This window comes from Mustela putorius, unplaced genomic scaffold, assembly GCF_011764305.1.
Source record: "Mustela putorius furo isolate JIRA1106 unplaced genomic scaffold, ASM1176430v1.1 tig00004040_pilon_pilon_pilon, whole genome shotgun sequence".
NCBI classification, from domain to species: domain Eukaryota; kingdom Metazoa; phylum Chordata; class Mammalia; order Carnivora; family Mustelidae; genus Mustela; species Mustela putorius.
Window position 1 is genome coordinate 41,979 of NW_025422175.1, and position 10,255 is coordinate 52,233.

Sequence of the window (10,255 nt, forward strand, 5' to 3'; positions counted from 1 at the left end):
GTGAATATCAGAGATGTCCCTGGTCAAAGAGGTGTGGCTGCTGTCCACGGCCCCTAGGGTATGGCCTAGGCCACAGCCCAGACCACCAGCCCAGGAGAGAACATCTGGCGGTCATACAACTGCCCTGGTCCGCGGTGAGAAAGCGTCCAGTCCAGCCGGACTACCCCGCCAAGTGTCACAGAACCCCTGCGTGCGCCAGGCTAAGAATCAAAAGCCAACCGCCGCTGTTTCCAAGCAGCACCCTCAGGCGCGCTCCCGCCCCGCCCCCCCACCGCGCGCGCGCTCCGCGCGCGCTGCGCTCCCGCAAGCCGCCTCCGCAGCCAGCGACGCCGCCGCAGGTCAGGTCGTTCGGAACAGCCAAGACCCTGGGGCCCCTGGTCTGGGTCCCAGCCCCCTCATCGCTGCAGCTCCCCACACCAGGCTTGGGCCCTTGCCCTCCTTCCCCTGCTTGGCTGGCTGTCCTGGGGCGGCCCCTCGTGCATGCTCCTGCCTGACTGCACCCAGGTGCCTGCCGCCAGAACATGCACCTGGCCCTGGACGTCCCCCTAAGTGGGGTCGCAGTACACAAAGTGCGGCGGCATGAGCTTTCCACGCAACAGCGTCTCTTTCATTGAGGTGAAAAGTGCAGTCAGACGCATCCGTCCAGCTAGGAGAGAGGATCCTTGGTGCATTTCAGGGATGTCTACACCAGCGCAGACGACGGGCCTCACGGAGACTTTGGGTATTTCCAGCCTCCAGAGACTCCAGAGGGTCCTGCCCCTCCTTGCCCCGTCAGCCCTGCAGGAACAGCTCCGCCCGCACCTTGGTTTGGCGGTTCCCGGGCCGCCGCCTGCGCCGTGCCTCTGTGGCCTCCCGAGGCTGTGCGCCTAGACCAGGCATGGGGTTGCGCCGGGCGGTGGAGGTGCCCGGTGGGCGCGGGTCCTCCGCTCTGCACAGAGTGGCCCAGGTGTGGGGCGGCCGAGGCCTGAGTCAGCCCGGCCTGGCGCTAGTGCACCGGTTTAGGAATCGCTTCTGCAGCTGCCCCGCCGGAGCCCCGCTGCCCCCTGCCGTCGCCATGGTGAAGCCGCAGCTGGCCAACCAGAGCCTGGCCGGGGGACGCGCCCGTTTCCCGCCGCTGCGACTGCGCCCGCCCGCTGGGGCCTGGGCTCGGAACAGGAGGGCTGGGCTGGCGGCTCTCTCGGTGGCGTGCTCCCGTCCCCTGCCGCCACCACACAGCAGGCACAGGGGGGTCCTGGCCCGGGACTGGGCCACGGCACACACTGGAGCCCGGGTCCGGACCGGTGCCGGGGTCCCAGAGCAGCCCTTTGGTGAGTCGGCCCTCGGAGACCCCCCCCCCCCACCCTGCGCGAGTCCCTGCCGCTCTTGGGGCCCCGGCCCCGCCCCTCATCGCCCTGGGGCACTGCCCCTGAGCCTTCCCCTGCCTTCCCCTGTATAGGGAACTTAACATAGAAGAGAAATCTTGTGTGTATTTATGCTGGTGTCATATAGATTGGTGCATGCGTACATATTAGCCTTTCTGACCATTGTGCAATGGTCTCTCTTTGTGGTTTGGCTTTGTGTTTCCCTGACGCCCAGTGATCCGGAGCAGTTTTTCATGTGCCTGTTGGCCATTGGAATGTCGTCTTTGCAGAAACGTCTGTCCATGTCTTCTGCCTATTTCTCCATCAGATGATTCTTTGGGTGTTGAGTTTGGGAAGCTCTCTCTAGATTTTGGATACTGTCCCTTTATGTGACGCGTCTTTTGCAAGTACCTTCTTCCATCCTGCCAGTTGTCTCTTGGTTTTGTCGACTGTTCCCTATGCTGTGCAAAATCTTTCTATCTGGATGAAGTCCCGGTAGTTCATTTTTTGCCTTTAGTTCCCTTGGCTTTGGAGACGTGTCTGACAAGACGTTGCTGCAGCTGAGGTCACGGAACTTGCTGCCTGTGTTCTCTACAATTTTGATGGATTCCTGTCTCAGGTGTAGGTCTTTCGTCCACTTTGAGTCCATTTTTGTGTATGGTGTAAGGCAATAGTGTAGTTTCATTCTTCTGCGTGCAGCTGTCCAATATTCCCAGTACCATTTGTTGAAGAGACTGTCTGTCTTTTTTCCATTGGATATTCTCTCCTGCTTGGTCAAAGGTTAGTTGACCCTAGAGTTGAGGGTGTATTTCCAGATTCTCTATTCTGTTTCATTGATCCATTTGTCTGGTTTTGTGCCAGTACTCTCTGAATGATTACAGCTTTGCAGTAGAGCTTAAGATTGGGATTGGGATGCCACCAGCTTTGGTGTTCTTTTTCAACACTCCTTTGGCTGTCTGGGGTCTTTTCTGGTTCCAGACAAGTTTGGGGATTATTTGTTCTATCTCTGTGAAAAAAAAAGTTGCTGGTATTTTGATAGGGATTGGGTTGACTATGTAGACTGCTCTAGGTAGCATAGACATTTTAACAATATGTGTTCTTCCAGTCCATGAGCGTGGAACATTTCTGCATTTCTTCGTGTCTTCCTCAGTTTCTTTCCTATAAGTGTTCTGCCGTTTTTGGAGTACAGATCCTTTACCTCTTTGGTTAGCTTTATTCCTAGGTATCTTATGGTTTTGGGTGCAATTGCAAATGGGATCGACTCCTTGGTTTCTCTTTTCTCTGTCTCCTTGTTAGTGTATAGAAATGCAACTGATTTCTGGGCATTGATTTTATATCCTGCTACTTTGCTGAATTCCTGTATGAGTTCTAGCAATTCTGGGGTGGAGTCTTTTGGGTTTTCCACATAGAGTATCATGTCCTCTTTGCCCTTTCTTTCTTTCTTTCTTTCTTACTTTTTTAAAGACTTTATTTGTTTATTGGATAGAGAAATCACAAGTAGGCAGAGCATCAGACGGAGGGAGAGGGAGAAGCAGGTTCCCTGCTGAGCAGAGAGCATCATCAGGACTCGATCCCAGGACCCTGAGTTGAAGGCAGACACGTAGCCAACTGAGCCTTGCCGGCACCCCTGCCTTTTATTCTTTCTGTTGTCTGTTGTCTGATTGCTGAGGCTAGGACTTGTAGTGCTATGTTGAACAGCAGTGGTGATACTGAACATCCCTGTTGTGTTCCTGACCTTAGGGGAAAAGGGAAAGGCTCTCTCTTTTTCCCCATTGAGAATGGTATTCACTGTGGGCGTTTCATAGATGGCTTTTATGATATTGAGGTACATTCCCATATGGGAATGTACCTCTCCCTACACTGTGAAATTTTGATCAAGAAAGGATGCCGTAGTTTGTCCTATGCTTTTTCTGCCTCTGTTGAGAGGATCATATGGTTCTTGTCCTTTCCTTCATCTATGTAGTCTATCCCTATTGATTGATTTGCAGACATCGAACCCACCCTTGCATCCCAGGAATTAAATTCCACTGGTCGTGGTGAAGAATCGTCTTCATGTACTGTTGGATCCATTAGCTAGTATTTTCGGGAGAATTATTGCATCCGTGTTCATCAGGGACATTGCTCTGTAATTCTCCTTTTTGGTGAGGTCTCTGTCTGGTTTGGGGATCAAGGTAATGCTGGCCTCATAGAAAGAGTTTGGAAGGTTTCCTTCCATTTCTGGTGTTTGAAACAGCTTCGGAAGGTTGGGTATTAATTCTCGTGTAGCTCGTTGGTAGAATTTCCCCCTGGGAAGACTTCTGGCCCTGGACTTTGGTTTGTTGGGAGATTTTTGATTACTGCTTCAGTTTCTTTGCTGGTTATGGGTCTGTTTAGGTTTTCTATTTCTTCCTGGTTCAGTTTTGGTCGTGTATCTATCTCAGGGATGCATCTGTTTCTTCCGGATCGCCTAATTTGTTGGCATATAGATGCTCGTAATACGTCCTTACGGGTGTTTGTATTTCTTTGGTGCGGTTGTGACGTCTCCTCTTTCATTCATGATTTTGTTTATTTGGGTCCTTGCTCTTTTTGTTTTGATCAGTCTGTCCAGGGGATTATCGATCTTCCTAATTCTTTCAAGGAGCGAGCTCCTAGTCATTGATCTGTTCTACTGTCCTTTTGGTTTTATTATATTGATTTCTGCTCTACTCTTGAGTGTAGGCTTTATTGGCTGTTCTTTCTCCAGTTTCTTTAGGTGTCAGGTTTGGTTGTGTAATCTGAGATCTATCTTGTTTCTTGAGAAAGGCTTGTATTACTGGATACTTCCCTCTCTTTGTTGCATCCCCAGAATTTTGCACAGTTATGCTTTCATTTCCATTGGTTTCCCTGAAGTTGAAGATTCTGCTTTAGCCTCCATGTATTTGAGTTCTTTCCAACTTTCCTCTTGTGATTGAGTTCCAGTTTCCAACCATGGTGGTCTGAAAATAGGCAGGGAATGATCCCAGTCTTTTGGTACCAGTTGGGACCTGATCTGTGTCCCAGTAGGTGTTCTGTTCTGGAGAATGTTCCACGTGCACTCGAGAAGACTGTGTATTCTGTTGCCTTAGGGTGGAATGCTCTGACTGTATCTGTGAAGTCCATCCGGTGCAGTGTGTCGTCCAGAGCCCTTGTTTCCTTGTTGATCTTCTGCTTAGACAGTCAGTCCTTGGCAGTGAGGGCGTGTTAAGGTCCCTGACGATGATTGTATTATCACCAGTGTGTTTCTTTAATTTTGTTATTAACTGGCTTATATAATTGGCTGATCCCATGTGAGGGGCATGAATATTTACGATGGTTAGATCTTCTTGTTGGATAGACCCTTTATGATATAGTGTCCTTCATCATCCATTATTGGTCTTTGGTTTCATCTCTATAGGTCTGATACAGGGATTGCTATCCTAGCTTTCTTTGGAGGTCCGTGAGCATGGTAAATGTTTTTTCCACCCCCTCACTTTGAATCTGGAGGTGTCTTTGAGTCTAAGATGAGTCTCTTGCAGACAGAGATTATATCGATGGTCTTGCTTTTTTTTTTTAAGATTTTATTTATTTATTTGACAGAGATCACAAGTAGGCAGAGAGGCAGGCAGAGAGAGAGGAGGAGGAGGCAGGCTCCCTGCTGAGCAGAGAGCCGGATGCGGATGCAGGGCTCAGTCCCAGGACCCTGGGATCGTGACCTGAGCCGAAGGCAGAGGCTTTAACCCACTGAGCCACCCGGGTGGCCCTCAATGGTCTTGCTTTTTTATCCAGTCTGGTATCGGTGAGCCCTCAGAGGAAAGCAGTCAATCACTCCTATCTCCCTGGTCTCCAACCACACTCCATCCTCATCCAGCCTGTGACCGAGCATTTCTATCTCAGGCACATGATCCCTTTCAAGTCTGCAAACTGTGCCGACTCCTGCAGTGTGCACCTGTGCCACGCCTCCCAGGGGAGGAAGGGGGTTCTTGTGGTGGTTCTGCTGCTTCCTGGGCCCCTAGTCCGGGAGCAGTCACCTGACCATGCCTTGGTTCCCAGTTTCTAGCAACCCCAAGCTGAGAACCCCCTCCTGGGCTCTCTGATTGCAGCCGTCTTCCCTGCTCCGATGCCCAGGAGCTCTGCCACACTCAGGCACCCCCAGTCTTTCTGGGACGCTGGGATCCTGAGACTACACTCTCCTACCCAGGATTCTGCCCTGCTTCACCACCGGAGCTCCTTTCAGGCAGGGACATCCTAGTGAGCCAGGACAGACGTCTGAAAGTTCCGATTTTGTGCTCTGCTGCTCTGTCACTTTGTGGTGCCGGTTTATGGAGGCTCCCCCAACCCCCACGGTTTATCTTCCGGTATGTTGCCTCGGATTCACTTCTCGGCACCTCCTACCTTGCAGAAAGGGGTCCCTTTCCTATTTGTAGAGTTGCAGCTATGCTTCGATCTCCGCTTGAGTTTGTGGGTGTTCAGAATGATGTGATAGCTCTCTAACTGAGCTCCTGGGACCAGCCAAAACCAAGGTCTCCTACTCCTCCACCATTTTGGACTATCGGGGGTAGGGTAAGGGGAGAATTTGTAGCTATGTCTACACAACACCACGTGCCTTTAACACTGTTTCAGAAGCGAGACAAATCCTTGCTCATTGCTCACCTTTTTACAGTCTGAAACTTTGGGTCACGATGGTGTTCTACATCTATTAGTACATTGACTGTTGATGTGCTTGTTCAGTGTGTCTTGTTTTCCTGGGGTGTGAAAAACAGAGTTTTACTGCCCCACCAGTACTGCCCCATGGGTGCCATTAGAGAGTCCCATTTTTTTTAGTGTGTACTTGACATCTATCTATCTTTCTTACTTTCTTTCTTTCTTGGCGGGGAGAGCATGTGTGCAGGGGGAGGGGAGAATTTCCAGCAGACTCCCCACTGAATGGGGAGCCCGATGTGGGCTTGATCTCACTACCCCGAGATCATGACCCGAGCCAGGTGCTTACCCAACAGAGCCACCCAGTCATCCCTAGAGAGTCGGTTTGATGAATACATGTGGATGTGCCTTTTTTCTTCTCGTAAGATTGCCAACACTCCTGATCACCCAATGTGTGCTGGTTTATATGACTCCGGAGCAGCCGGCCAGCCTTCTCACGTGGACAGCCAGCAGTTTTGACACTGCCACGTTCATAAACTGTGAACAGGTAAGTGGGAGCGTGAGACATTTGCTTTCTGCCTCTATTTCCGTGGTGGCTCGACACTCTCTGAGCAACCTCAGTATGTTTTCCCGCTTCCTCTTTTCCTTCTGCCTCTGCCCACTCACATACCTCCTTTTTCATTGATTCTGGCAGTGCCCAGCATCCCTGATTTCTTGATTTCCAGCGAACTTACGGCCAGAGTCTTTGAAACTTCTGTCTTGGCCTTAATAGAAGTTTTTTGAGTTCTCCTTTTATCATTGTATTTACTGTAGAGTCAGACGTTGGTGAAGGGAATTTGGGCTGTCCTATGGGTGGAGGGGTAGCCGACTCGGATTCCTTCAGAGGCAGGAGTGATGCACATGGATCAAGTCGGCCAGTGTAAGGCAGGCAGGAGTGGTGAGGACTACGTTGAACCCGAGTGTCCATGTCCCATCTGATGGGACGGTCCCCCGATCGGTGCCAGTTGCTTGTTACTGTGTGGGTGTGTGAGAGAGTTGAGAACTCTTTTTCAGGACTTTCGTCCGAGACCAGTCTTGGTTTTATTTGAGAATAAAATTTCCTGATTTCTGAGATCACTGAGTTTGCACCACTGGCTGCCTGTTTTTCTCTTCTGCCCTAGTGGAAAGGGTTATGCTTTCGAGGTTTAAAATTACTCAGCTTGGGTCTGAATCCCGGCTCTCGCTCTTATGCCTGGCTCAGTGACCTTCAGCAGAATTGCATGGTGGTTGGGAGTCCATGCTCTGGAGGTAGACTGCTTAGCTGTGTGACCTGGACAAGTTGAATAATCTCTCTGTGCCTGTCTCCTTATCCGAAAAATGGGAATAATAACAGTCCTGACTTCATAGGATTGTAGTGAGGAGTGAGTGAGTTAATTTGTACAGGAGCGTTTATGGCACTGTCGGGCTGTCAGGCAGGCCTGAGCTGTTCTGGATCTCTTGGAGCCTCAGGTGTTTGTTGTTGTTGTCGTTTGTTTTTAAAGATTTTATTTATTTATTTACTTATTTGTCAGAGAGAGAGAGAGAGAGAGAGAGATTGAGAGCCCAAGCAGGCATTGTGGCAGGCAGAGGCAGAGAGAGAAACAGGCTCCCTGCTGAGCAAGGAGCCCGATATGGGACTCGATCCCAGGACCCTGGGATCATGACCTGAGCTGAAGGCAGCAGCTTAACGGACTTGGTCACCCAGGCATCCCCCAGGTCCGTGTTTTTAAAGGGATAACTTCTCTGGATTATTAAGAGAACTCATGAGAATGATGTGTAGCAGTGGGCATATGAGAAGCGCTGAATACACGGTAGCTTTTTTTTTTTTTTTTAAAGATTTTCTTTATTTATTTGACAGATCACAAGTAGGCACAGAGGCAGGCAGAGAGAGAGAAGAGGAAGCATGCTCCCTGCTCAGCAGAGAGCCCGATGCGGGGCTCGATTCCAGGACCCTGAGATCCTGACCTGAGGCGAAGGCAGTGGCTTTACTCCACTGAACCACCCAGGCGCCCCCCCCCCCCCCACGCATGGTAGCTACTTGTATTGCTTTTATTTTGCTTTTACTGATTTTACTTTTTTTTTTTTTAAGTCTCATTTTATTTTTAAATTTTATTACAGACAAGAGCAGTCAAGGCCTTGCCCACTACAACATACCTAGGGACAGGTCTAAGGCTAGACCTGGTTGCCTTTTTTGCCACCCTGTGCCATGTTCTTATATAGGCTGGGTTCTTACAGAGGTGTTTCTTGGTTGAGTTTTCTTCCTTCCCGGGGCTCATGACCTGAGCCAAAGGCAGAGGCTTTAATCCACTGAGCCACCCAGGCGCTCCTGGGAACATGCTCTTCACAGGGAAGAAAGTGCTCTGGAGGATGAACAGTTTTTATAGGATCATTTACTTTTTACATTTTGTAAAAGCTCAAAAGATTTATAAATTAGCATACAGGCAGGAATCACAAGTTTTATTATAAAGGAACGCAGGGAGTAGGGGCACCGGTCATTATTTTAAGGACAACGTGATTTTCCTGGAGGCATCTCATTCACAAAACAGATGTGTATGGTGTATGTGTGGGTGTCAGGCCAGAAATCAGGCTTTTGGTTTGAGCAGAGTTCATTATATATGGTCATGTTGATTTAGAAATCTAAAATGGTTCTCCTGTATCTCAGGCTTTTAGAGGGTTTTTCTCTCTTAAGTGATGGTTTTTTTTTCTTTTTTTTTTTTTTCTTTTTTTAAGATTTATTTGTTTGTTTGTTTGTTTGTTTGATAGGTAGAGATCACAAGTAGGCAGAGAGAGAGAGAGAGGAGGAAGCAGGCTCCCTAGCAAGCAGAGAGCCCTGATACGGGGCTTGAGCCCAGGACCCTGGGATCATGACCTGAGCCGAAGGCAGAGGCTTAACCCGCTGAGCCACCCAGGTACCGCATAAATGATGGTTCTCAAAAAAAACATTTTTTTTTTTTTTGTTTTGTTTTTTAAAGCAGAGGAACCTTTTTTCATCCCCTACAGTTTCCCAGCTGCAATGCTAAACCAAAAATGTTCCCTTTTAAGGAAATTTTTTTTTAATGTTTACTTGTCACCGAATGCCTTGGAATTGTCTCCGTAGAACCTTGGCGTTCCCTGGAGCATTGTTTGAAAACCGTTATCTTAAATTAGTCCTTTATCACATTTAGCTGCTGCTTTTTGAATTCCCTCTATGTTTCCTCTTTCCTCGCTCATGCTGCTGTTTTCTTCATACTACTCTTTACCTCTGAATGTTAAGGATGCTTTTGGGTGGCTGCAGTTCAGTTCTGATCAGTGATGTCATTTAATGGAAATTCCTACTTGAGCATTTGGCCGGAAATTTGAGATATGAATAGGATAGTCTCAAAATGGTCATTAAACTTCAAATCATTAAAGAACATTTCTTCTTACGCCTTCTATGGGCTAAGCCCGTGGTTCTCCAACTTTAACATGCCTACGAATCACCTGGAATTATTTTTGAAATGCGGCTTTCCAGATTGCATCTGTGGGGATCTGTTAGAGGAACTGGAAAGTCTGTACTTTTAAAAACAGCCTAGGTGATCTTTGTGTAAAGCGTCCACATCAACACTGGGAAACACGACACTGAGCATTCTTGTTGTCCTCAGGGAGCATAACACTCTGCTCAGACTGCAGACAGCAATACCCAGTCCTGAGGCTGAACTTGCGGCTACCTTGGATATCTGGTCACGTCTGCTGAGCATTTTCCCCCAGCCCTTTGACTTTCGTCTGTAGGAGAAGTGTAAGTGAATTGGCAAAAAAGGGGGCCCTCAGCACTAGCAGAGGGAACAGAGCGGGCTTGTCTGATACTGAAGCCCACAGTGTGTGTACCCTTCAGCCATCCTGCCGCTGTGATAATACTGTTATCACAATAAATAAATGTTGACGTTAACCTTTAATCATCAAAGAACGTTAGAAAATACCTAGAAAATACCAGCAAAAAAGTAAAGCGAGCAGTCTGGTTTAGAAAGATTTAAGTGAAAAATGTTAAAACCATTGTAGTTTTGAAAGAACTAACCCGCATCCAAAACACTGCGGCCCTTGCCAGAACTGGTTACGTGAAATCGTAATTCATCTCTTTCGCTTGTACCGGGAAGGTCCCAGGCTTTGGTCTATTTGGGAAATTGGGCCCTGTTTTCCCTGGTAAAATGACATCCAGTAAAATTTCGTTCTATTTCAGGTTTCCGCTTTTAACGCCAGTTACTCGGATTCTGCACCCTTTGGGATTTACACCAACTCGCAGGCTGCCGCAGCTGGAGACGTAAGTTGCA